Here is a 26991-nt window from a genome sequence, read left to right on the forward strand (position 1 = left end):
AGTGCCCGGGCCGCTCTCCCTGACTGCACGGTCCACACACACTCTCACACGCACTCTCTGCGGCTCCGTCCACACACACACACACACACACACACACGCACGCACTCCCCGCGGCTCCGTCCACACACACACGAACGCACTCTCTCTCTCTGCCCGGCTTAAACTAAGCGGCTCAGGAGCGATCTGCACTTGTGGCGGGAATCTGAGGAAGCCGGGTTGACATTGGCATCCCTGAGCGCCCCAGGGGAGGAAACTTCCGGAACTCCCAGTCAGGTGAGGCGCTGCCTTCCCGCGCTCCCCGCGCCTGGGTTTCAGCAGAGCCACAGGGCTCTAGCCCCGGTGAACGACCCAGCGAAGCACAGGTCGGGAGCGACCCCGCGACGGTGACCCCGTACCCTAGCTCTTGCTTAAGTAGGCACTCCCCCTTTGATGGACGGGAGTCGCCGCCAATGGCGCCCGGGGGCGGTCCTTCGGTGCAGCAGGGGGCGGGCCGCCTCCTGGGGCCCTGGTCCAATCTGGGATGCCGGAGGGGCCGCGGGGCGGGGCCCGGCGCCCAGCAGCCAATGGGACGAGCACAGCGGGCGCGGCGGGGGCGGAGCGCTGGTGGCTGGCGGCAGCTGCGGCCGCGGCGGGGCAGGGCAGGGCTGAGGAGCGCGGCCGGAGCGAGGGCGGCAGCCGGACCCGGAGACGCCGTCGCGGCCGGAGCGGGGTGAGCGGCGAGGCGGGAGGAGAGCGGCGGCGGAGGTGAGGGGCGCGCCGCGACGGTTGGGGCGCCGCGGGCGGACGCGGGGCCGCCGGGGGGCGGCGGGGCCCGCGCCCTGTCAGGCCGCCGCGCCGGGGCCGCGCTCCGCGCCGGGGGAAGCCTCTGCGGCCGCGCGGCCGGCGCGCGGACTTCCTGTCGCCGTGGGAGGGGGCGTGCTCGGGGGCCGCGGCGGGCGCCGCAGGGCGGGTGGGAGCCGCCGGGGCGGGCTCGGCGCGGGGCTCCGGGCGCCCGCGGGCGAGTTCTCGGGCGGGGGTCGCGGGCGAGCGGAGTGCGGCGGCGGCGCCCGCGCGCTGGGAGCTGCCGCCGAGGGGCAGGTGGGCGGCTGCGGGGCGGCTCGGGGAGGAGCCGCGAGCGCGCTGCGGGGAGCCCGCGGAGCCGAGGGGCGCCGAGGTGCGCTGCGGGACCCGCGGGAGGCGAGGGCGGCTGCGGGAGCGGCGCCGGAGCCCCGGGGTGGCTGGTGAGCGCCAGTTGGAGGGCAGGGCCGGGTCCGACGGGTGGCGGGGGCAGGCGGGACGCGGACGCGGATGAGCTTATGGGGGCACTTTGACGACCGCCCTTCCTTCCCTTCCTTTCCACCCTCCGCGTGCCTCTGCTGGCTCCACGGGGGTGCGGGCGGCGAGGCCTGCCTTGTGAGCAGCCCCTAGGGCAGGGGGCACTGGCAGGAGAGGCCGGGGCTGTTCGCCCGCTCCGCCCTCGGGGTTTCCCACAGTCACCGATTCTTGGAACCGTGAGCGCCTTCTCCGTTCTGGGGTTTCCGAGCCTGCCGGGTCATCGGAGGGCTCCGGGCTGGAGAAGTAGCGATTTCTGCCCTCTGATCTCACTGGTCCGTTGGGCTTTTGGCTCCACCAGAGAAGGGCGATTTCCCTTTCGGACGGACTTGGTCGGGAGAGCAGGTTGTGCGCCTCCTTGCACCCCTCCCCCCACCCCCCCGCGCAGCTCTAGCCTCTGACGATGCTGCTGTCCAGTTGGATGCCCAGGGGAAGGCGGCCTTCAAGGTGGGGTGTGTGTCATCATTCCGGAGCCTTCTCTGCCGCAGCTGTCCTGTGTTTTTTTGTGGTGAAAGGGTAGGCTGCCCAGAGTCTCCACGGCTACTCATCACACTGTTTACCAAACACTCCCTGGCTGTCCTGATGAAAATCAAGAGAACTGCTAAAGGAATTCAAACCTGAGCTGCTGTCAGTGAGCTCACAGCTTCCTTCCCTGCTCTGCAGTTCCTCCCTCCGCAGTTGGATGCTGAAATTCTGTTTTAATCCTCCTGGGATTGCCAGTTTGGCGCCCAGGGCCAGGAAACCAACCAGGTGAGGGCTGTTGAATGCCAGTCCTCCTGTTCTGGCCCCAAATGTTCTTACTCCACTTGATTCACAAGCCTGGTTGCAGCCTCCACATAGAGGCATTGAACAGGAGCCAGTGCAACTTGGGTTTCTCTTGATTCACATGGGATACTCATCTGTGTGCGTTTTAACTTAATTCTGGAGCTTGGCAATCAATCTCCTGGGTGAGGTTATGCTAGTTGAGATACGAGGCCACATCAAAAACTTTTCTGTGGTGTGTGATTTTCTTTTGACAATTGTCTTCAAGCTTTAAAGAAACTGGCCGGTATAGGCTGATGTATTTATTACTTGGGAAAGTAACATAACCCAGAGGGATAGAAGCGTGATTAGGTCTGCACTCTTGCTTCACTTTGTCGGAGAAGAATAAGAACTCATTCGAATGGAAACAGCTCATGCTGTTTGGGCACTGGAACTTTATTTCTCTCAGTCTTAAATATATGAGAGGTCATAATATTTAAATAACCTAAAAGTATGCATATGTAAAAAGCCTTGTCTGGGTTTCGGACATAGGCTGAGAGATAAGGTTGTCTTTCCTTAGTCCGGGATGCCTAATCGAGATCTCTGATAGCCAGACCATTCCTGGGGTGGGAGCTGAGTCACCTTTTCATTTTCTTCCCTATTCACTTGAAAGTTGTAGACTTTCACTTGAATTCACTTGAAACTTGTAGACCGAGTTAAGGCCATGATGCTCAGGCTTCCTGCTTGTGACAGGGTCATCACCTGGTTCCAGGATGTTACGGAATATCAAAAAGATTTCATAGATTCCTTAATAATAGTAATGGTGCCTTGGCTTTAGAGATTGGGTAGCATTTACCAAGGGCTTTCTGGCCACCCTCACCTGAACCTTGCAGCTGACTCGCGCCTGCTTTATCTGTCATCAGATTGTCATGGCCGCTTTGCGGAGGCCACCCTGTAGATTATGGGGTAATGACCACATTCATGTGAGCCGTAGTGCTGGCTCGGTTTTTTCCCCAATTAGGTTGTTGGGAACTGCAGTGCCACACCTGAGAACAGCACGGCCATGCCTCAGTTATGAAGTCAGTGTGCATTCCACAGGTAGAGACCTTTCTTTATGGCCCTGGCAGTGATCCTTCACATACCTGAACGCATCTTAGTGCCTGAAACCCGACTCCGGATGGGTCCCAGTGCTGGTCTCTGGGATGGCTGTGTAGGATTCCTTCAAATACTTAGTATTCAGATGATTATGTTCTGTCTGCTGACTGGAGACAGTCTTAAAAGAGGAATTCTCGAAGTATACTGAGAAGCATTCTGTGCCAGGCAACATTCTTGGCATACGTGCAGTTCCAAAGATAACTGTTAGAAGCACACTGGCCATCTAAGACCACACGGGTTGGTAGTTTGATTAAAAGCACATAAAACAACAACAGTCTCCTTTCTTTATGTATTGATTTCTTTTTGTTCCCATGATTGCACATTTATGTTTGTTTGGTAAAATAGCACCATGTAATCCATTTTTTTATTTCCTAGAATAAAATCTTCATTTTTTAAAAAATTATTTTAAAAAATTTATTTGCTTATTTTAGAGGCAGAGTGTGCGTGTGTGGGTAGTGGTGCTGAGGGCGCATAGGGTAGGGCAGGGCAGAGAGAGAGGGAGAGGGAGAGAATCCCAAGCAGACTTGGTGCTGAGCACTGAACCTGATGCAGGGCTCTATCCCAGGACCCCGAGATCATGACCAGAGCCAAAACCAAGAGTCAGGGGCGCCTGGGTGGCTCAGTGGGTTAAAGCCTCTGCCTTCGGCTCAGGTCACAATCCCAGGGTCCTGAGATCGAGCCCCGCATCATCGGGCTCTTTGCTCAGCAGGGAGCCTACTTCCTCCTCTCTCTCTCTGCCTGCCTCTCTGCCTACTTGTTTCTATAAAATAAATAAATAAAATCTTTAAAAAAAAACAACCAAGAGTCATACACTCAACTGACTGAGCCACTGAGGCACCCTTAATTTATTTATTTATTTTTTCATTTTTTCGTTCTTTTTATTTTTATTTTTTTAAGTTTTTATTTATTTGACAGAGATCACAAGTAGGCAGAGAGGCAGGCGGAGAGAGACTGGGAAGCAGGCTCCCTGCTGCGCAGAGAGCCCAATGCGGGGCTCGATCCCAGGATTGAGATCATGACCTGAGCTGAACACAGAGGCTTTAACCCACTGAGCCTCCCAGACACCCCTTGTTCTTTCTTTTTAAAGTAATCTCCACACCCAGTGTGGAGCCCCACACAGGACTCAAACTCACAACCCTGAGATCAAGACCTAAGCTGAGGTCAAGAATTGGATGCTTAACTGACTGGGCCACCCGGGTGCTCCTTAAAGATTTTATTTTATTTATTTTTTAAAAATGATTTTATTTGTTTGACAGAGAGAGACAGCAAGAGAGGGAACATAAGCAGGGGGAGTGGGAGAAGGAGAAGTAGGCGTCCCACTGAGCAGGGAGTTGGATGCCAGGCTTGATCCCAGGACCCTGGGACTATGACCTGAGACAAAGGCAGACACTTAACAACTGAGTCACCCAGGCTTCCCAAGAATTTGTTTTTAAGTAATCTCTACACCCCCAGTGTGGGGCTCAAGCTCACAACCCCAAGATTAAGAGTCACATGCTCCACTGACTGAGCCAGCCAGGTGCCCCAAAGTCTTAATTTTTTTATTTTTTAAAAGATTTTATTTACTAGAGAGAGGGAGAGAACACAAGCAGGGGGCACAGGAGAGGGAAAAGCAGGCTCTCCACTGAGCAGAGAGCCCCACACAGGGCTCGATCCCAGGACCCCCAAATGACCTGAGCCTAAGGCAGATACTTAACCAACTGAGACACCCAGGTGCCCCCCATCTTTATTTTTTAATTGAGAAATATTTGACATACATTAATGTGTATTTAATTTCTTTTAAAAGATTTCCATATCAAAATTATAGGAGTGTTTCTTGGCTGCAGGCACCAAACTAGATAGAGAAGGGGTTACAGAAATGAAGGAAAAGCTGTCTCAACCAGCAAAGACCTCAGCAGGAAGCCTTGAGAAGACTGAGGATAGAAACTTTGCTATGACTTCAGCAACCACACGTCCACGACTTGTGTAACACACTCTGTGGCTGTTTGAGATTTGTGTGACTTTTGTCCTCCCTAGAAATTTGGTATGGTGGGGTGGGCGGAGCATGGTTGGAGAGGAGGGGCCCTGGGCCAGCCTTCCTCTCACTAACCTTGAGGCCTAGAACAGTCACGTATCTTAGGGTCTCAGTTTGTTTGTTTTAAAGACTTTAGTTATTTATTTGACAGAGAGAAAGATGACAAGCAGGCAGAGAGGCAGGCAGAGAGAGAGAGGGAAGCAGACTCCCTGCTGAGCAGACAGCCACACTGAGCCACCCGGGTGCCCCGGGTCTCAGTTTTTATATTTGTAGGATGAGGGGCCGAGAGGTTCTTAACCTTTTGAGAATCTGATAAAAATTGTGACCTCCTTTCCAGAAAGCATGCAGTTTCAGAGGCCAGGGCCAGATTTAGGACTCTGGGATCACCCCATCTCTAAGCTCCCTCTCACCGATGATATTCTATAATCCTATTTTCTCGGTCATCTTTGAGCTAATAATAATGTAACTTGTGTTTATAGAGGACACATTCCAAAGCTTTTTCACCTCTCATCTTTTTTGTCCTTAAAACATTTCTGAGTGGCGTGGGTGGTGATGGATATTCCTTCTTGTGATGAAGAAAGGGATACAGGACTGGCCACCACTCTGGTAGGATCCCCCGGTGAGAGGCTTGTAGTGGGACCAGAACTGGGACACCTGGTTGCCAGCTTGGGGTTTTTCCATTAGGTTTTGCTTCCTTGGTGGTTGTCATTACGAGTTTTGTTTGGCTGTGTAAATATCCCAGAATGTGTCACTTACAGAGGAAACTCTTTGCTCATCTGCTGAAAGGGCTATTTCTTGGTCTGAATTTGGATCACTAAACACCTTTCTGCCTGACTGTCAAAAGGACACTTATTTTGTTTTTGTTATTTTTTCTTGCCATATTTTTCATAGGGTTCACATTTGTAGGACTTTGGTGTTTTGAGCAGACTTGTTTAACGTTTATTGATTAAAGTACACATTGAAATGATTGCTTCTCAGTTGCTTAGCAGTTGAAACACTTGTGAAATAAATGTTAAGTGAAAACTCCAAATGTTTGACTTGTTCCATCCAAATATGTACTTGCAGATGAGACTCCCAGCCTGTGAGCTGCTGGGTGGGCTTGGAGTCGGGTGTGGATTGTGGCAATGATGATGACTATCCAGCAGTGGCTTCTTGTGGCCTTCTGGGCAGATTCTGAATATGGAAGGGACTGATTTTTTTTTCAGTTTATTAACAGCACAGGGTCTTAGTTATGTAAAGAGCTTATGTATCCAAAAGAACATGGAATTTTAAAGACTCACAGATGTTAGGTGATTTATTACTGATGAAAAGAATCTTCATAGTAAAGATGATTTGAATACTCTGATATGGAAGTATAGGATGGTATACAGTAGGTATCACTCAAATGTGGTATGAGTCTCTGTGTGGTCCTGTCTCCTGTCTTCCTGTTATGTTATTCATTGTCCAGACATGGAAACAGGTGATTTGTTTGTTTCATGATGCATTTCTTTAGGATACCCACAAGAACGAGGCAGACACACATGGTCTCCCTGATACTGAACCGAAAGCCCGATGCCACGTGTCAGCTTCCTTAAATGCGTTGCTCCCCAGAGAGAGGAATTGGTGGAGGCTGAAGGCAGAAGTGAATTCTGAGCATTTGGAAGTTACCAAAAGTAGAAGCCTGGTCAGGAAATGATGCTGTTGGAGGGCAAGGCCCATGACGAAGGGTAAGCGCCAGGCTGCAGCCACCTTGCAGGGACAGTGTCTGGTTAAACATGTGATCTGCCGTAATGTCTCCTTCATTAGCTCTGCTGGTCTTTATAAGCCCTCACTCTGACCAGGAGACTTGCATCCATAGGTTGGCCCTTCTCTTCCAGGGGCTACCTGTCTGTGATTGAGATATTGATAGAGTGGCAGGGCTGTCACTTGGAAACTCCATTGTCTGCCGTGTCGAAGTGCTTGTTTTTTTTTTTTAAAGATTTTATTTATTTATTTGACAGAGAGAGATCACAAGTAGGGAGAGAGGCAGACAGAGAGAGAGAGAGGAGAAAGCAGGCTCCCCGCCGAGCAGAGAGCCTGATGTGGGACTCGATCCCAGGACCCTGAGATCATGACCTGAGCAGAAGGCAGCGGCTCAACCCACTGAGCCACTCAGGCGCCCCGAAGTGCTTGTTTTTTTATTTTACTTTCCCTCCTGGGGCTGAGAGTGTTTGGGGACATGGGCAAGGTGGGCCCAAGGAGGGGCGGCGTCCTGGCTGCTGTGTGCGCAGTGCACCTGGCCCTGCCCACAGGGCCTTGGGATCTGGGATCCCAAGATGAAGGCGACTCTTGGGCTCTGTATTGGCAGCTCAGTCAGGAGGTGGACCTGGAAGCCATCACATTTCATTGCGACAGTAGCAGAGGGGCGTGTGTACAAAATGGAGGGAGGGGACAGAAGTGGGAGGGTCTGCCTGCGGTAGAACACTGCAGAGAGCTGACCTTCAGGCAGGTGTCTCTGGAGCTGGTGACGCCTGGAAGGAGAATGGCAGGCAGAGGTGCAGAGCTGTGAAGAATGTGGGGGTGCGAGTGGCTTGGTGTGAGATGAGCCACTTGAGGTGGAAGGAGGGGAGGCTGGGTGCAGGCTTCAGGCTGGAACCTGCCTCGCATGCCTGGTTCGGAGTCCAAGAGGGGCTGTTTCAGGGCGGACACAGCAGGTGTCTGTGTCTCTGCACAGAGAGGAAACCTCCGTTGAGAGGGGCGGGATGCAGACGGCAAGGGGTGATCCCGGGGCTCATTTTAACAATCGCCAGTGTCCCTGGAGGCTCGGAGAGTACCACTGAAGTTTCCAGGAAGCAGTGGCTGCGCTCTCCAATGAGAGGGGCTTCCAGAGTGGGACTGGCAGCAGTTTTGCCTCAGTGTCTTTGCCTGCGTTTGTGTTTTTCATTGGTAACACGGTGGTTCCTGGGTTCTGCTGCCCTTCCCGTGTGGTCTTTGGTCACAGATCCATGCAGTCAGGAGGTAACTTTCACTGCCAGGAGGAAGGTCATATTGCAGTAAGGTGTAGGAGGTAACATGGTTTCAGAGTCCCACAGCCCCGGCTGGAGTTCGCCTCTACCACTAGGTAACAGGGTGGCCCTTCCTTGGCCACATGCTTCAGCATCTTCAGAACTGGGATGTTGACAGCCTCCTCGTCCTCCAGCTGAGGGAGGGCAGTGTGGGGTACTGGACCCTGAGAGGTCAGCACCTGTGCTGGGTCCATGGCGCTGGCTCAGTAACTTGAGTATTGCTCAGAGTACAATGTCTACTTAAGTGAACTTGCTAATTAAGCAAAGTGTACCATTCAAGTGCTTAATTTGATGTTCTGTTATCTAGTTCTATTGAAAATCCTCCTACTGTGTGTTCTTTCCTCCAGCCTAAGTGTAGGTAGTCTATTTGGACCTTGCTTTGGTGACTCTGGGTCATAAGTGTGATGGCGGGGTTGTTGATGTGGGCGAGGCCACCGGCCCTGCATGGAGTCCCCTCCCTCCCATCCTGGCACTTGCCAGGCCTTCTTGCCACCTTTCTGCATCTGCCCTTCCTGTTGGGTTGAGGGCCTAGGCTGGTCCTATCGCCTCCGGGTCGTGAGGGCACCCCAGCCTCGCTGAAGCCTTGCTCCTTCAGGGTTGGCGATTCTGTGGCCAAGTTGAATGTTCTAGGTTGGAGAAATCGTGTGACTGGAGGCGCGTGAGGGTGGTGATGGCTCACGCCACGGTGGTGAGAAATGTCAGGACTTGAGAAGGTGAGTTGTCAGGTTGTGTGCACTGGTCACATGCTCAAGATAGCTGAATGCAGACAGCGATGGTAGTTAAGGCTGCAGAACTGTGGAAAGTTTCTCCTCGTTTCCCAGACTGCACCATTACCCTTTTACTTTTAGAAATAGTATGTAAGTAATAACCTGATTTGAGAATGGAAATAAATGTATATAAAAATGGCTTGGTTGTATAGGCATTTGCAGTTCACCAGAACTTTCCCATAGCTTGCATTTTGTTTCCAGCCCTTTTGGTTGGCTCCCTTCTTTCTTGCTCAGAGGAGAAGAGGAGGGACTGGAGGGTTGGTGGTTTTGCCTGAGACCAGCCGGCCAGGACCCCACAAGGGCCTCCACCCTAATTTGGGCTTCCAGGGAGCCCAGGTATGGGGCCCCGGCTGGCGCCTGCCTGCAGTCTTTAACAGAGAGAATGAACTGCGCCTACTGTTTTGAAGTTTCCTATTCAATTGAATGAAAATTTTTTTTATTTATTTATTGAGAGAGAGGTAGTGAGAGAGAGCATGAGCGAGGAGAAATCAAAGGGAGAAGCAGACTCCCCATGTTGCTGGGAGCCCGATGCGGGACTCGATCCCAGGACTCCAGGATCTGACCTGAGCCGAAGGCAGTCGTCCAACCAACTGAGCCACCCAGGCGTCCCTCAATTGAATGAAATTTTTAAGTGATGCCCAGACCATGGTTTGTGAACATTTTCATATATATATATTTTAAGTTTATTTATTTATTTGACAGAGAGACACCCAGAGGGAAACAAACAGGGGGAGTGGGAGAGGGAGAAGCAGGCCTCCCGCCGAGCAGGGAGCCCAGTGTGGGGCTTGATCCCACGACCCTGGGATCAAGGCCCAAGCCAAAGGCAGACTCTTTTTTTTTTTTTTTTTTTTAAAGATTTTATTTATTTATTTGACAGAGAGAGATCACAAGTAGGCAGAGAGGCAGGCAGAGAGAGAGAGGAGGAAGCAGGCTCTCCGCGGAGTAGACAGCCTGATGCGGGGCTCGATCCCAGGACCCTGGGATCATGACCTGAGCCGAAGGCAGCGGCTTAATGCACTGAGCCACCCAGGCGCCCCAAAGGCAGACTCTTAATGACTGAGCCACCGGAGCCCAACATGTTCATATTTTAAACTATGTGTTCCATTGTACTCAATTATGTTGTCGCCAACTGAGTGTGCCAAGTCTGTGAGTTGTGGTCTTCAGAGGAGCCACAGAGCAGGCTGTGCTCCCCGCACGGACCTCTGAGGCCCTTATTAGTGGGTTTTGTAGCTGACTGGTTGCTGGAGGCTGGAGCTGGCCTGCGGGGATGCTGTTTAGCTTGGTGGTGACAGTGTTTTAATTAAGGTGGCACCTGTGACGTCCGCACCAGCTAATGCATCATCAGCTGAGTCTGGGCGGGTGCCAGTGAGGAGGCCTGTGACAGTGGGGGTCAGTCAGGGCTGGGGGGGTCACCATCTGGGTCAAGCCCCTGGGTTCTGGGGTTTCTGAGGGATCATATAAGAAGCTTTACATTCCTGCTCATTTCATTCTTGGAGCAAGATAGCATTAACTCCATTTTACACGTAAGTAAGTGAAAGTTCTGAGAGATAAATGACCTTCCTAGGGCACCGTCATGCGATGATCTTCCACGGAGAAGGTCGAGAGGCGGCCTTCCACTGGACTCTGAAGCCACATTCTTTTTTTTTTTTTTAAAGTAAACTCTATGCCCAACCTGGGGCTTGAACTCACGACCCTGAGATCAAGCGGTGCATGCTCTACCAGCTGAGCCAGCCAGGCACCCCTGAAGCCACGCTCTTGCCACTTATCTTGCTTCCTTGAATAAGTGGATTCTGAGTCACTCACCCTCATATGAAAATAAACCTTAAACGTTAATCGTCCCTCCCCACCCCTCAGAGAAGAGGAGAGTTATGTGGTCTTTTAAGATAGGATCTCTGCCTGCCACTAACTTGGTTAAGATAACCTGAAAGTTTGCAGCAGTTTACAGAGCAGGGAGATAGGGGCAGAAAAGGGAGAGGCTTCTCCACAGCCCAGCTGTTAGGTGTGTGACCAGGGCGGTGGCTGTCGTCCACCTGCCACCTGTCTATCGTCTCCGCGGCGCCTGTCCCGCTCCCAACTGGGAGCAGGGGGCACAGCATGCCTGGGGAGGCCAGAGCTCCCTGCTTAGTTGTGCCCTTTCCTTACCTTCCACTAGCTGTATTTTGAAAGGTGTCATAAGCTGTTCAAAAGCAGCGATTTGAAAGAGAAGAAATTATGTTTCTGTAGAGCATTCATTTTGCACTGTGTAAAATTGTGAAAGATCTTCACATTTTGTTGACATTGTGGTATCAATTGAAGATCAGTTGTTGAGGTAAATTAGAGCAGATGGTTGTTTTATGCTTGTGGTAATTGTCGAAAGGCTTTTCCTCCCATTCTCGTCTTTTAGTTCTTTAATTTTTTTTTTTTTAAGTTCTTTTAAATATTGAAGGTGCAGCATAGAATTTTCTGAATAAAGGCTCTTGGGGCGCCTGGGTGGCTTAGTGGGTTAAGCCTCTGCCTTTGGCTCAGGTCGTGATCTCAGGGTCCTGGGATCAAGTGCCCTGTCAGGCTCTCTGTTCACCAGGAAGCCTGCTTCCCGCGCCCCCTCCCCTGCTCTCCACCCCTTCCCCCTCACCCCCCACCCCCGCGCCTGTCTCTCTGCCTACTTGTGCACTCTCTCTCTGTTAAATAAATAAAATTTTATTTTTATTTTTATTTTTATTTATTTATTTATTTTATTTATTTATTTGACAGACAGAGATCACAAGTAGGCAGAGAGGCAGGCAGAGAGTGAGAGAGGGAAGCAGGCTCCCTGCTGAGCAGAGAGCCCGATGCGGGACTCGATCCCAGGACCCCGAGATCATGACCTGAGCCGAAGGCAGCAGCTTAACCCACTGAGCCACCCAGGCGCCCTAAATAAATAAAATCTTTAAGAAAAATGAATAAAGAACTCTTTTTTGTTTTACCTTCCACATGCATAGAGAGGTTTTTAATGTACCTTAGAAGGAGTAGCTGCCACCCATTAGTTGCCTGCTTTGTTCCAGGCTTCAGAAGAGGCAGGAGGTGCATTTCCTCTGTGTACCTCTGAGGTTACTAGTTGGAGTGCAGGGACTCTGCAGGTAGTGAGATAGTGTGCCTAGTCCAAGGTCGTTCAGGTTGTCAGAACAGTGGCTCTGAAGCCAGCGTTGACCACACGTGCCTGCTTCTTTTTCACTGTTTCGCTGTTAGGATTGTATTGTTGAGATCCAGTTAAATATTTTATAAGATATTTTCTGGGTTTTTACTGTTGCCTTTAACAAGACCTTTAGTGATTGCATAATCCTGTGGGTGTAATAAGATTAAACCATTTCCCTATTGCTGGCCATTTTAGGTAATTTCCAACTTTTTTTACTGTTGTAGATGAATTTGTAGTTTACAGGTTTATTTTCCTTTCTTCATTTGTGTGATTAGATTAGTTCCTGGGAATAAATTCTCCGAAATAGAAATCCTGGATTAAAGGATATGAGCATCTTAGAGGGTTTGAATGCCTCCTCTGTTGCTCTGGGTTTATTTTTCTGATATTTATGGGTGAAAGTATTGAGGGACTCTTTCTTGTTAACATGCCTTGGCCTCTAGAACTTCCAAGTGTCTGTGAGATAAGAAACTTTAGTGAGGTTTTCTCAAATGAGTCACATTTCCTTTCTGGGTTTCTGGATATCATTTTACTTAGATGCTTTCTTTTCATAAGTGAGAAACAGTCTTTGAAAAAGCCTTTCTACTGTGTTTATAATCACCCAAGCTCATGTTCGACATTCCCAAGGCTGTAAATGTTTGTGGTTGCATTTCTTCGTCAACCTAGTGGTCCTGATACTCGGAAGCACAGCATCTCTTTGAACTTGTTCTCTTTTCCTCGTTTACAGTGTGCGTATTGGGAAGGACATTGTGCCACGTTGTTGCTGCCAGGGTCATCGGTATGGCGGGACAGCCCAGGGGTCGAGCGACCCTGCAGATTTTACCTTGTGTATCTTCTAGAGGCTGCTCTCACAGATGCTCCTGGTGCTGTTAGTTGTTAGAAGACCATCATCTCAGAGAACATTCTAGGAGGTTTTTAATGTTGGTACTTACCCTCCTTGTTTTTGTGTTTGTTTTTTCTGTTGGGAAGTTGCTGTGTCCTGCCCTGCCCTTCACAGTGTCCCTTCACTGTGGCCTGGCTGGCTTCTTCGTCTTCTTCTGTCCCTTCCGGATCCACCCTGAGACTGAGAGGAGTCCTGTTTTCCTGGGGGCTCCTTTTCCAGGGTCTGCAGAAGAAAACATGTTTTATGAGGGATGAGGAGGGGCTCAGGTGGAAGCAGTGCTGGGCCTCAGTGCCTTGTCCCTGGGACTCCTGCTGGGCCTCCATCACATCCTCTGTCTCTGGGGTGGGCAGGGCCTGCTTCCCTTTAGTTCTCTGGCCCCTGGGGGGACAAAAACTCTATTCTCGGTTCCTCTTATCCTAGGGAAGAAAGGCTGACGTCCACAACAAAGCAAGACGTTACTACACTGAGGTAGAAGTAAGAGGAAATGATCACAACACAGAAGCGTGACAGGAGTGTTGCCTCTCAGACACAAAGTGGGTTTTGCTGCCGGCACGGCGGGGCTTGGCTTGGCGCTGTCCTTCCCCACTCAAGTTTATTCTGTCAGTAAACCCAGATTTTAGACTCCTGCTTTGCTCTGAGCTTGGCCTTCTGTGTTTGTATCACGAAGTATGGGAATTGTACTTTGCCCCGCTTTCCACAGATGTGTAAGTGTGCCTAGGTTGGCCGTTGCCTAGGCAACCGGCTGAACCTTTGGTTGTGTGTGTGGTGAAGGCTCTGGCAGGCTCTGAAGGCTCAGGCATCCTGGCAGCTTCTTAGCCAAGCTGGATGGTGACTACCAAGCCCCAGAGGCACGGGTGCTTAGCTTCGCTTTGTCTTTTCCACACTTCCTGTTTTCCTTCCCGAGAAACGTCTGCTCAGCTGCCCTGCCTGGGTGCGTGCCATGGCAGGGGGCTACTTAATTTCAGGGCAGGCCCTTTGGTAACTGACCAGGAGGCATGATTCCTTAGCAGCCTGTGACCCAAGCTTTATTCAGGGCTCAGCAGGGTGCAGGTTGTTGCCTTACCTGAACTGGTTTTTTACTTTGTCATTATCATAATGATGTTTAAAACTTTAATATTTATGGAGGCTTATTTTGTGGCAGTGCCCTACTTTTCCGTGCGTGATTACACTTATCCTTATGATAGCTTTATCTTGCAGGTGGGAAGCTGGGCTTAGGTTAAGTGGCAGGCCTCAGAGCTAGGCTGGGGAGGTGTGTGCATTCGATCAGTGAGCAGCTTGGGGTTGTGGAATTGAGCAAGCTAGGCCTGAGGGCATCAGCAGAAATGTCACTGGAAAACTAAGCATGCTCATTTTGTCCTGAACACCTCCCTTCTCTGATTGGTTCCCTTAGTGGTCAGAAATGTAACCTTTGCCTGTCCCATCAGATTGCCTTGCTCAGGGATGGAAACATGAGTGGAGACTGCTTTCAGGCCCCTACATGGTAGACAGTGTGGACACTTGAATTCAACAAATATATACGTTTTTATTGTTAGCAAAATTGTATAATCTTATCCTTGGTCACAAACAGTCGCCTCCTGAATGGCATTTGAGACACACATCATTTAGTGCTCGGCCTAAAGGAGGAGATCCGGGGCGCCTGGGGGGCTGACACGGTTAAGCCTCTGCCGTTGACGCAGGTCATGATCTCTGGGTCCTGGGATGGAGCTGTGCATCTGGGCTTCTGGCTCAGCGGGGAGTCTGCTTCTCCTCTCTCTCTGCCTCTCCCCCTGTTCATGCTCTCTCTCTTTCTGTATCTGTCTCAAATGAATAAAAAAAATCTTTTTTAAAAAAGGAGATTTACGGGGCGCCTGGGTGGCTCAGTGGGTTAAGCCGCTGCCTTCGGCTCAGGTCATGATCTCGGGGTCCTGGGATCGAGTCCCGCATCGGGCTCTCTGCTCAGCAGGGAGCCTGCTTCCTCCTCTCTCTCTCTGCCTGCCTCTCTGCCTACTTGTGATCTCTGTCTGTCAAATAAATAAATAAAATCTTTAAAAAAAAAAAAAAGGAGATTTACATGCATACTGGTATTTTCCACATCAGACAGTTATTTTCTTATTTTAACTTTAAAGGCACTGCCCAATGGACAGAATAAGTTGCTTTTCAAGTTTGTATCCTCTGTAGAGGGTGGGATGGAGTAGCATCTGTGATCTTCACTCGGGCTCTGACATAACAGAACCATTATTCTGACTGGAAGTTTGCAAGCTGCCATCCTCCTGGCATCAACAGCTGCTAGTTCTTTAAATATTTACATTTAATAACTTTATAGCTCTGCTTCCTTCTCCGGCTTGCCACAGCTTCATGCCAAACACAGAACTGCCCCTTTAGAGTTGTTTGGAAACATGACTACATGCCAGGGTTGAGTATCTCTGCAGCCCGCGCACAGCACGGAGGATCGTCCTAGATCAGGCACATGGGACTCCTCCCCCGGGGCCCTCTTCTGATGGGACTCTCCCCCCAGGGCAAGCTCTCTGAAAGGCAGTGGTTGTGCCTGCCCAGAAGCTATGCATCCGCCTTGCAGATCTCGCGTGGAGACAGAGGCTCTGCGGTTCTCCCCGGCCCACCTGTAGGAGCTGTGTCAGCCTCATCCCTCGCTGGGTCCTTCTGAGGGTGGACTGGGCTTCTGTGTACACACACTTCATGCTGAGAGGGGGCCATAGGGTGGTTGTGCACAGGTAGTGTATGCGTAGAAGGAGCTTGGGTGTGCGAGCCGGAGTGTTCCCACGGTCACATGTGGGGGTGTCGCGGTGCACGGCGCTGCTCTGGATTCACTGTACGTTTGGTTTCTTGAAACAGCGTAGTCCATGCTTACTGCGTGTGTCTGGCCCTGCGGTCTCCGCTGCCCATGGCGCCCTGCAGAGCGTGGGGGGGTCCCTCCCTCTTTGACAGCTGGGGTTTGGGGAGGTGTTGTCTCCTTCTCAGCTGTTCATACCACGAAACCAGTCGCACATGGTGAGGATCACTTGTAGTGCTGCATTTTATCTAAAGTCTTCTAGGGTTTGGCTAATTGAGATCCTTTAGATTTTGTTAGCATTGTGGCACAGTGTAAGAAGATCGCAGGGTATATCATAGTCTTTTTAGAGCTCTTACTTTATTTCCACTTTAGCTCAGTGGACATTAGCCTGGAAGATTCCCCAGTGAACAGGCTTAGTGTTGACATAAGAAACTTCTTGCAGCAAAACACAGATACTCTGGCTTTGGGGTAAAAATCTCTTTCAGAATCAGGGTATTTCACTTCTTCTGCAGCCAAGCAGCACTCTAGGAACCTTTGGGGGCACATACTTCTTGTGTCTTCTTGTCCTCCAGGAGGGAAGGACACAGTGTCTTGGGTCACTGCCGCAGTTGCAGTGACCCACGGTACACTTGACTTCCCCAGTGCTGCTGGAGCGGGGGTGATTCCCTTCCAAGAGCAACTGCCAGGTTAGAGATGGAGATGAGCCCAGGAACTGTCTGAGGATTGCGCAGCCTTTAGTATCCCCAGCCCAGTGGGTCACAAAAGCTGGTCTGAAATGGTGTGGTCACCAAGTGAGGAAAAAAGGAGGACTGTGTTGCGTGCTTCTCGCCACTCCTAGGCACCTGCTGGTCTGCTTTCCATCCTTGTAAGCTAGTTTGTATTTCCTAGAATTTTATAGAAATGGAATCATACAGTATGTACTTGTTTAAGTGTGGTTTCTTTTAGCAAAATTGTTTTGAGATTCACCCATGTTGTAGCATCTATCAGGATTTCGTTCTCTTTTATCTAGTGTGTGTTTCTGCCACAGTTCATTCACTCATTAACCTGTTGATGGACATTAGGGCTGTTCGTAGGTTGGGCCTATTACAAGTAGAGCTTCAGTGAACTTCTGTGTACAAGTCTTTGTATGTCCAAAAGCTTTCATTTCTCTTGGGTAAATACCAGAGTGGAATAGCTGGATGGTATAATGTTTAACTTTTTTTTTTTTTTTTAAGATTTTACTTATTTATTTAACAGACAGATCACAAGTAGGCAGAGAGGCAGGCAGAGAGAGAGAAGGAAGCAGGCTCCCTGCTGAGCAGAGAGCCCCATGCAGGGCTCGATCCCGGGACCCCGGTACAATGACCCAAGCCAAAGGCGGAGGCTTTAATCCACGGAGCCATCCAGGTGCCCCTATAATGTTTAACATTTTAAGACACTGCCAGGCTCTTCTGTGTTTCTAAAGTGTTGTACCATGTCACACTCCCACCAGTAGTGTGTGAGAGGTCCAATTCTTGCGTGTCCTCTCCAACACTTGCTGTGGGCTGTCCTTAGTTGCTGCCATTCTGGTAGGTCTGTAGTGATGTCTTATTGTGGCTTTAATTTGCATTTCCCTAATAACTAATGATATGGCCATCTTTTCCTGTGCTTATTTGGGTCAGTATACCTTCCTTGGTGAACTAGCTATTCAAATCATTTGTCTGTTTAAGAAGTTGGTTTGCTTATTTTAATACTTTTAAGATTTCTTTATTCTGGATTCTTTTTTGAGATATTCTTTATTCTTTATTCCTTTATCAAATATGTGATTTGTAAATATTTTCTTCCCATGTGTAGTTTGTCTTTTCCTTCTCTTAACAGTATCTTTTGAAGAGCAGAGGTTGAAATAGTTTGATGAAGTCTGTTGTACAGTTTGTATTTTTTTGGTTGGTGTCATAGCTAAAATCTTTGCCTAATCCAGGGTCACGCATATTTTCTTATATTTTCTGTAGTTTTACGTTTTAATTTTGGTCTGTGATCCATCTAGAGTTATTTTTTGTGTACGGTGTAAGGTATGGAATTCTCTTTGTATTTTCACATGTGGATAGATAATCTGGTTGTTTCAGCACTATTTTTTGAAAAGCCCCCCCAAATTTGGGGGAAGATTTTTAGTTAGTGAAATCTTCAAAGGTCTGGGAATTGTGGTTCTAGGCCCACAGATCTCCTCCCTTTGGGACTGTTTATAATTCTCAGCAGCCTCACACAGCCTTGCTTTTTTTTCATTTCACTTGAGACTTAAGCCCTTTGGCAGCAGGGGCCCTCTCACCTGCTCAGGTGTGAGAGGGGCTGGGAGAAGTGTGCTGGGGTCTCCTGTGGTCTCTTCCACTATTCTGGGTTTTCCAGAACCCCCGGCACAGAGCCTTTAAGGACTTCCTGGTGGGTAGGTTCTGGGCAGTGTCTCGTGTGTAGAGGTGGTTGTGGAGGCTGCCGGCTGTAAACTGATGAGGGGACAGTAAGCTGCCTGTGCCTGGCTGGAGGAGGTGGGGCCCAGGCTAGAGACGTGGAAAGGTGAATGGGGCCATGGCAATCCTGTGAGCTGCCTCAGACTAGAGCCCTCTCAGCCCAGCTCTGTCACTGTGTATGCGAGGGGTGGGTGCTCGCTCTTCTTTTCCCTTCAGCGCAAAGGGGTCGGGGCAGCCTTCACCTTTGTACCGCTATGCGGCAGCTTCTCAGGCAGCCCGAAAGTCATCTTCACCAGCTTTTTGACCTGTGCGCCCTTGGTCTTGCGTACTGCTGGCACTTCTGAAGCTCCTAGAATGAGCACTGCTGATACCATCCCCAGCACCCAACAGCAGTGGAGCTTTCCTTGGGCTCTGAGTCCTGTGTGCATGTTTCCCATGCAATCCTTTCAACGGCCCTCTGGGAGGGCTACAGCCCATTTTACAGATGGGGAAAGAGGTGCGGAGCAGGTGACCAGATGTAAGAGGTCTTTGGGCCATGCTTATCAGTTCGTTACTGAATGTTGGAGGAGGGATTTGGTTTAACATTTTTCATTAACTCTTTTGAACCAAATAGGAAGGGTGGTTTATGTTGCTCTCTTCTGAGTGTTCATTTCTTTATCAGCAGTGGGAGCAGTTGGGCTGCTGTTTGGCCAGATTAAAATTCTTTTAGTGGCTCCCTGTTGCCATCACAATAAAGTCCAAGCTTGTGATCTGGCCCCTGCTCACCCCTTCAACCTTATCTCTTGCCCCATTTGAGTTTTGTGTGTTTCTCCCTTTCCATAGATCTGTTACCTCTGCTGCAAATGCCCTATCTTCCGTCTTTGCCTGCTGAACTCCTCCTCAGCCTTCAAAACTCAACACTACTTTTACCCCCATCCCCCAACCCTGGTCCTGCAGAGTACAAGGCTCTTACCTGTCCCAGTGTATCTCACATATGGTATGATTGCCGGCTGCTCTGCTGGGCTGGGAGCTCAGGGCCATGGAGGCAGGGACTGTCTTTTATATTGGAATCCACGGTTCTTAGGTCTGTGCTGGTGTGTAATAGGCACGTAGACGTGTGTGGGATGAATGAGTGTGGCATGAGTAATATGTGGACCCTCAGTTGTCAGGGCCACCTTAGTAGGGAAAGTAACATGGACTCACTGCAGAAATTAGGTATATTTAAAAACCATCACTCAATGATTCCTTTAAATCCTGAGCCAGGCTTACATAGATCTTTTTTCTTTCCTCTTGGAGAATGAGTTTTCTATTGTGTTAAGAAGCACAACAGTTTTTTTGACTGTTTTTTAGATCATGGATTTAAATATGTGCATTTCCCTTCCAAATGTGTGTAATGGCATAATTTTTATGCAGACTCAGTAAATAATTTGAATTTTTGAAAATGCTTCTTTGGAGCTTTAGAGCCAACATGGATTAAGAGTAGTTTGGTGTCTCTCTTTGAAAGAGAAGGAAGTCTGATAAGAAACATTAACTGGGGGATGCCTGGGTGGCTCGGTGGGTTAGGCCGCTGCCTTCGGCTCAGGTCATGATCTCAGGGTCCTGGGATCGAGTCCCGCATCGGGCTCTCTGCTCAGCAGGGAGCCTGCTTCCCTCTCTCTTTCTCTGCCTGCCTCTCCATCTACTTGTGATTTCTCTCTGTCAAATAAATAAATAAAATCTTAAAAAAAAAAAAAAGAAACATTAACTGGGTTTATTTTAGTACGAGAGTTATTTAGAAATGTTTTGCTGCATTTCACTCTAGTCCACACGCCGTGACTACATGAGTTTACTCCTGAGCTGCTGTGGTTCTAGGAGCAGCTCGACTTCTGGCCAGCGAGTGCTGAGGCTAGATTCGTAGGGGTTTGTGAGATAGGAACCTTTGAATTAAATTTCCAGCTCATTGCAGAATGTGTTTTCCCCTTGAGTTACTAGGAGGCCGGAATCCTCGGTCTCACTTGTCTGCTTTTTTATTTGGAGGGGGAGACGGTGGAGGGAGGTATAGAAGGTTAGGTTATATCTTTATGAAAATGAGTTCAAGTTTTATTGGGCTGTGGTCCACTCCTGTTCTTGGCACATGCCTAACTTCTGAACATGGCACCAGTGGGGGTGGGTAGGTGTTGTTCCTGAACTCAGAGTGGTCTTGAACCACCACAGTAGGTGGCCAGTGAGGTCCCTGAGGGGAAACGCCGGCTGCATTTAGGAATGTCATCTAGGGGCTTGAGTTAGAGTCTTTCTCTATGGTGAGCCAGCCAGCCCTTCCATCCCAGTGTGTCTGTGGTCCAGCACCCACCACGTGGCAGGTGCTTCCATGCTTTCCAGTCAACTCGCACTTGGTGCTTCGAGGCCAATACTGTTACCTCCTTTTTACATATAGAGGAAACAGCTCCAGAGAGGGAAAGGTATGTGTTCATGGTCCTGTCGCTGGTAAGTGTGGATCCAGGACTGAAAGCCAGTCTCTCTTGGTCTTTCACCCATGCTGTGGGCTTTGTAGATGTGCCACACTCTGGAGCCCCGTGGCATAGACTCCTCTCTCTGTGTCCAGTGGGTCCATGCCAGGCTGCAGAGAGCAGTGAGGGTAGCTGGGGACGTGGGCTTGTGGCCTCTGCTCACACATCGTTCCGCCTTGGGGTGTCAGTGGTGTGTCCTGAGCTCATCTAAATGCTATGAAGTACATGGCTCTGGCCTGGTCTGCCGGGACTGAGGCGGGGGTAGAGCTGCAGACGCTCCCCAGCCTGGGGCCTCCATGAACGTGTGGTGTGCACAGGCAGTCAAGGTGCAGCATCGGAGATGCCATGGGACCAGGAGCTAGCGGCTTCACGGTAGCACGGCTGGAAAGGGGACTGGGCACCAAGGTGGCTCTTTTCAATTTGTTGAGCTGCACTGATGCTGCCCTTGATTTATGCTTGTGGACGTTTCAGCTGGGTGGCCACTGCTCTTTCCTGAATAACCGGGGTGGCTGCCGGACTTGCTGACCACTTCTGTGGCTGAGCTTTGTGGCTTACAGCAGCAGCATTGTTTTGCTTAGTTTGGATTGCTTTTTCTTTTCCACTGGGAAAGTTCTCTTTTGCTAGCGATCATTTCCTTCTTTTCCATCTCCCAGTGGAGCTCTTGGTCTTCTTTTCATGTCTCTCCTTTGTCAAATACTTATTTTTCTGTATTAATTCTAGGAAAAGGGAAATGGACGTGGGGTGGCTTGATCAGGATTACAGAGCGAGAGAATCATCAATTTTGAAATGATAGCTCCAGCCTCCTGCCTCTGGACATTGGCAGTAGGCCGGATTCCAAGGCTCAGTCAAGGTGACCTTGATGTGTCCTTTGCGCTGGTGTTGTGGTCGTGGAGACAGGCAGCCAGCGGCTCTCCACGTACCCTTAGTGGCTAAGTTAGTCCTACATTCCTGTGGTGAGGCGGGGCGTGGTGGGGGTTGGGGTGGGGGTGGAGTTGCTTGGAGTGGAGATTGGGCTGTGGGGCCTGGGGCGGGAACCTGGTTTGCTTAGTGAATGGGGCTAGGGGTAGGGTGGAGGCAGTTGCCAGATTACAAGGATTTTTTTTTCCAACTTAACTCTTCCTCCAGAATATGATGTGGTGCAGAAGCCGGCACAGGTTACAGTCAGTTGAGGCTGGATGGCTGGTGTGTGTGTGTGTGATTCATTGTACTCATTTGTTTATGTTCCCAAGTGTTTAAAAAACCAGGTGGGTCCTTCTGAGGGGTTGGCTGAGGGCTAATGGCTGGTGTGGCTGGTTGGGGGTGCTGGCTAGTAAAGGGTGACCCTGCTGAGCCTCGGAACTGGGTCTGGATGTGGTCAGGGTTTGGGGAGGGGACCAAGAGTTAGCACCATGGGGCCTCCGAGTGCACCTGCATCTTCAGGCCCTGATGGGTGGAGTGCGGAGCCCATAGAAGTAGCTCTGGGCACGAGCGCCCCGTTCTGAGGGGTGTGCTTTTGAGAGAGAGGGCTTCTCTCCGGTCATGTTGTTCCCGCTCACTTCCTGATTTCATTTTTTATAGGAAGCAGCCGGCTTCCCTGACTTTTGTTACCTTAACAAACAAACCAACGTATATCCATTTTTAGGATTTAATTTAGTATAAGGAAAATGAAGTGTTGGCCCTACTTCTGTTTTCCAACTATTCCCCCGCCCCCCCTTGCTTTTTTTGGGCAAGGATTTGCCTCTTTTGGAGTCGTCAGTCATAACCGCTTGGCTGTACACCCTCGTTGTCATTAAATGGGTGGCATTGTTGATGCGCCAATGTGCCTCTGTAATGGGGAGGTGTTCAGCCTTTCCTCCAGGTTGTAACAGTCAAATTAGGCCACAGCTTTGCAACATCTTGGCACAGGTGAGGTAAGAGACATTTAATTTCCATTTCCTTCTGCTTGACTTTGCTCTTGATTCCCGGATGCCCTGAAGCACCAAATAAAGGGAGTGGTTTTTCCACTTGGAGCCGTCTTCTTGTCAGGTGGAGCTACCCAGCTGTCCTGGGTCAGCCACTGTGCTTTTGTCCCTGGCGGGTGAGTTCTCTGCATCCCCAGGTTCAGTCTGGGGAGATGGGTGAGCGCAAGCTGGAGCCGTGTTCTTAGGCAAATACCAGCATCACAGTGCCTTCAGGGAAGCCCTTGGCTTTTCTTCCAGATTGGAAATTGAGAATTTTGAATTAGCTACTTTTATTAATTTTACTGGTCTTTAAACAAATTACATAGATGTTCTGTTTTCATTGATGGTGGGAAGAATGTGTTTAATGCTCTGCTCGGTGCTGTGCTCCGTAGGCTGTGTGCACCTTCTCCGGCCGAGTCTCCCAGTTTATTTCCTGTGAGGCTGCATGGGGGCTAGTACTTGACGTGACATTTGACCAGTGGGCCCTCAGCATTTGTCTTCTGAGACTGGGACAGGCCACTGGTCAGCTAACTGAACAGGCTGGATGAAGCAGGAATAATACAGAACAGTACATAATGTAGGCATTTTATTTTTAACTTAAAAAATCAGTGTATCTGATGTGCCAGTCTTTTATTGACCTTTTCTTTTATTTTGAATCTGTGGATCAGAATTATCCCTTATTTTCTTGCATAAACCATAGCCATAATCTATTGCCTTCCATTTTCAGGTTTTGCTTGAAGAGGATTGAGAACTAATAATGATGGGTGAAGCAGCTTGAGTTGCTATATTCTAGAGTTTTACAAATTTTCACCCAATCCTTTGGGTGAATACACCTGTAATTTATGTAGGTTTATAAAAGTTAAAAAAATTAGCTAATTGTAATTTTTCATAGAAACAACTGTGTAATTATTTCATGGGTTTATATAGTTAAGTGTGTTTATGCATACTCATATAAATCCGTATATATGTATATCCATATATAAATGCTTATTTTTATACATATATACTTATAGGTGCAGTTGGCATAAATAGGTTTGAGGACGTTAACTTTAAAAATTAAAAACTCCCAAGGGTGCCTGGGTGGCTCAGTGGGTTGAGCCGCTGTCTTCGGCTCAGGTCATGATCTCAGGGTCCTGGGATCGAGTCCCGCATCGGGCTCTCTGCTCGGCAGGGAGCCTGCTTCCTCCTCTCTCTCCCTCTCTGCCTACTTGTGATCTCTCTCTGTCAAATAAATAAATAAAATCTTTAAAAAAAAAAAAAAGATTAAAAACTCCCAGTTATTTTACCAGCAAAAGATGTGTTTATTCGGGAATAAGAGAATTGCAATTTGTAACAAACAATCTTTGGCAAAATAATAGGCAAGTCCAGGGAACGAAGGAGAGGTAAACTTTTTTAAGGAGAAAGGAGTAAATCGGGAAGGTTGTTATAAACTAAAAGTCCCCTGGAGTGGAGTGTGGAGGTTGGAAGTATGGTGGTTTTTCATTGGCTGAGCCCTTAACGGAGGGATAAGGAAAGCATCTCTTCCTCCCACCGGAGTAGTAGAGTGGTATGTATGCAAGGTCAAATCTCTGCAAGGTCAAGTCCATATCTTTCTGTTGGGCCTACAGTTGACTAACCAGAGGTAGGACTTGGGCGCCCCCCCCCCGACTTCCTGATTCCATTTTAGTGAGTTATCTTGTTAATAATTTTCCCAGAGACAAACACTTGTTAGCACATTGGGCAGTGTATGGGTCTGTTTGCCCCGTGCAGTTGATATGCCAAGGGGGTCCTTTAGTGAATTAGATAGGGATTCTACTCGCAGGAAGTTTCTAGCCTGTGGGGGCCATGTCTGTATTTCAGTAACTAAAACACAAATTAGACAGTGGCAGATGCCTTCAGAGAGAGTGTCTATTCCGAACAGGAAGGGATTAGAGATTTCATGGAGAAGTAGGTATTTGACCTGGGCCAATCATTTCTTTCTGTATTTAGTTGAATATTTTTCTCTAAGTAGAGATTTAAACAGATGTAACTATCATTGGGTCTTGGGAAGTGGTAAGAAAATATAAAGTAGTTTTGAAGTTTCTGTGTCTCAGACCTTTGTAGAGGCACATGCTGTTTCTCCTAAGTGACAAAACTTTGTAACACCTCTGTGCTCTGCTTTGGGGAATTGGTCAAGAGGGACTGTGTTCCTTTCAGTCTATACCAGTTACGGTCCTGTGGTTCTAAGCTAACCTAAGCATAAAATCGCTTGGAAGACAGTGGGTAGGGTGACCTAATGGACCAAAAAAGAGCCAGGGGAGGGTCCGTTGTCTCCGTGGGCAGAAGGATTCCCCAAATCCCAGCTGGAAGGCTGTTGCCAGAAGGAGGAGACATGGGTGCTGGGCAGGGAGCAGCCTGTTTGGAAATGCATTGTGGGTGCTGTGTGGAATGGGATAATACATTAACCCAGGGCCGGGATGCATCTAGGATGCAAAGACACTTGTGTGTGCATCTCAGATGAGTTCATGTGAACTTCTGTAGGTGAAAAAGTATAGCACATCATCCATGGGAGCTCAAGAAACATTGTTAATATGTAGAGTTCAGGACCTGTTTCCAGACTGTCTCCCCAAACTCACTGTCAGTAGGAGAGGTGAGGCTTTCTTGGGTTGCCCCGTTTGTGGGTGAGTGAGTTCAAGTGAGGAGAAGCGGTGTCATCTGGATGCAGAGCCCGGCTTCGTAGTCATCAGCCCGACAGAAGGTGCACTCCCGGCTCCACCACCGACCCGATGTGGACCTCGTGCCCTTCTTTGGCTGTGTGTCGACGAAAGCGGTTTATAATATTCTTCGTTAGATTTCTCAGAGTTACAGGTTGTTGCCTTTGTTACTCTGTGTTCCTGCCGAGTCCAGCAAAAGGCATACGCACGGAGGGGTTAGTAAACCTCCAGTCCCAGCGCTTGAGATAAGCCAGCACCGACCTGGTGCAGCAGAGCCTTCCACAACATTCTCTAGGCTCTCACAGACACTGGTGCGTGTTTCAGTAAAAGCGAGAGCGTAAGTAGGTACCGCTCAGCAACCCGCTCTCGTTTCCCGTAGCTCACTCTGAGAACAAAGGTCTAACGGCCTGCACTGTGTCTTGGACGTGTTTATTGTCGCCTGAGTGAGGACTGCGCTCCGGGTGTCTCCCCATGTCCGCAGTGTTCATAGTTTCACCAGATTGAATTGCTTCAGGTTTTTTTTTTTTTTTTTTTTAAAGATTTTATTTATTTATTTGACAGAGAGAGATCACAAGTAGGCAGAGAGGCAGGCAGAGAGAGAGAGAGGGAAGCAGGCTCTCTGCTGAGCAGGGAGCCCGATGCGGGACTCGATCCCAGGACCCTGAGATCATGACCTGAACCGAAGGCAGCGGCTTAACCCACTGAGCCACCCAGGCGCCCACTTCAGGTTTTTTTTTAACGACATAATTACACCAACAGTGTGTGAGTTGTGTGCCTGTTCTGGGCATTCCCACCAGCACCAGACTTAGGGTTTTGCTAATCTGATGGGTGAAAATAGCATCCCGTTCTTCCGTTTTCCTGAGAACTGGTAAGGCTGAGCAACATTACACATATTTATTAACCATTTGTATTTCTTCTAGGAGTTCTTTATTCATATTTCTTGTCCATTTTTTTCTTTTATTGGATTTTCTTTACAGTTTTTAGGAGCTCTTGTATATTGGGTTATAAATCCTTTGTTGTATGTATTTACAAAAATGTCCCTCTGAGTATTGTTCTATAATTTGTTTTTATTTTGTTTAGATAGTCTTTTCCCATAACATTTAAATATTTTTATGTAATCATATATGTCATGTCTTTATAATGGTTAGATTTGGGGCACCTGGGTGGCTCAGTGGATTAAGCCTCTGACTTCAGCTCAGGTCATGATCCCAGGCTCCTGGGATCAAGCCCTGAGTCTGGCAGAGAGCCCTCTCTGCTCAGCAGGGAGCCTGCTTCCCCCACCCCCCCGCCTGCCTCTCTGTCTACTTGTGATCTCTGTCTGTCAAATAAATAAAAAATCTTATAGTGGTTAGATTTCCTGTTCCTTCCATGGTCTAGAGAAAACAACAGACCAGTTGTCCCCTTTGTATGTGTGTGTGTGTGTGTGTGTGTGTGTGCGCGTGCGCATATGTATGTTTCTATTTACTTGCAACATTTCTAAATATATTTCTAAGTTTATTTCTAAATAGAACAGTAATTTGAATATTGTGGTATATTAAAAGATTACAGAGGGGAGGTGGGCAGGGAAATAGTAAAATAAAGGGGATGTGTGGTATACCTATTGTGGTGAACACTGAAAAATGTATAGAATTGTTGAATCATTGTATTGTGTACCTAAACCTGATATAACAGTGCGTGTTAATTATACTTGAATTAAAAAAAAAAAAAGATGT

The 26991-nt window shown here is 48.9% G+C and overlaps 1 protein-coding gene across 4 annotated transcripts in view; it reads left to right on the plus strand.

The window, feature by feature from the left end:
- Positions 1-607: 607 nt before the first annotated feature.
- PACSIN2 (protein kinase C and casein kinase substrate in neurons 2) overlaps positions 608-26991 on the plus strand; it is a 134917-nt gene continuing 108533 nt past the window's right edge. For 2 of the 4 annotated variants that reach the window (XM_032346033.1, XM_032346040.1), the window contains exon 1: positions 610-744. The gene's annotated coding sequence lies outside the window, so the exon portion shown is untranslated. Of the gene's footprint in view, positions 745-26991 lie in introns of all 4 variants that reach the window. The other 2 variants (XM_032346042.1, XM_032346043.1) reach the window with 2 other exon arrangements.

The sequence above is a fragment of the Mustela erminea genome, chromosome 6 (genome assembly GCF_009829155.1).
Source record: "Mustela erminea isolate mMusErm1 chromosome 6, mMusErm1.Pri, whole genome shotgun sequence".
In the NCBI taxonomy this organism is placed as follows: domain Eukaryota; kingdom Metazoa; phylum Chordata; class Mammalia; order Carnivora; family Mustelidae; genus Mustela; species Mustela erminea.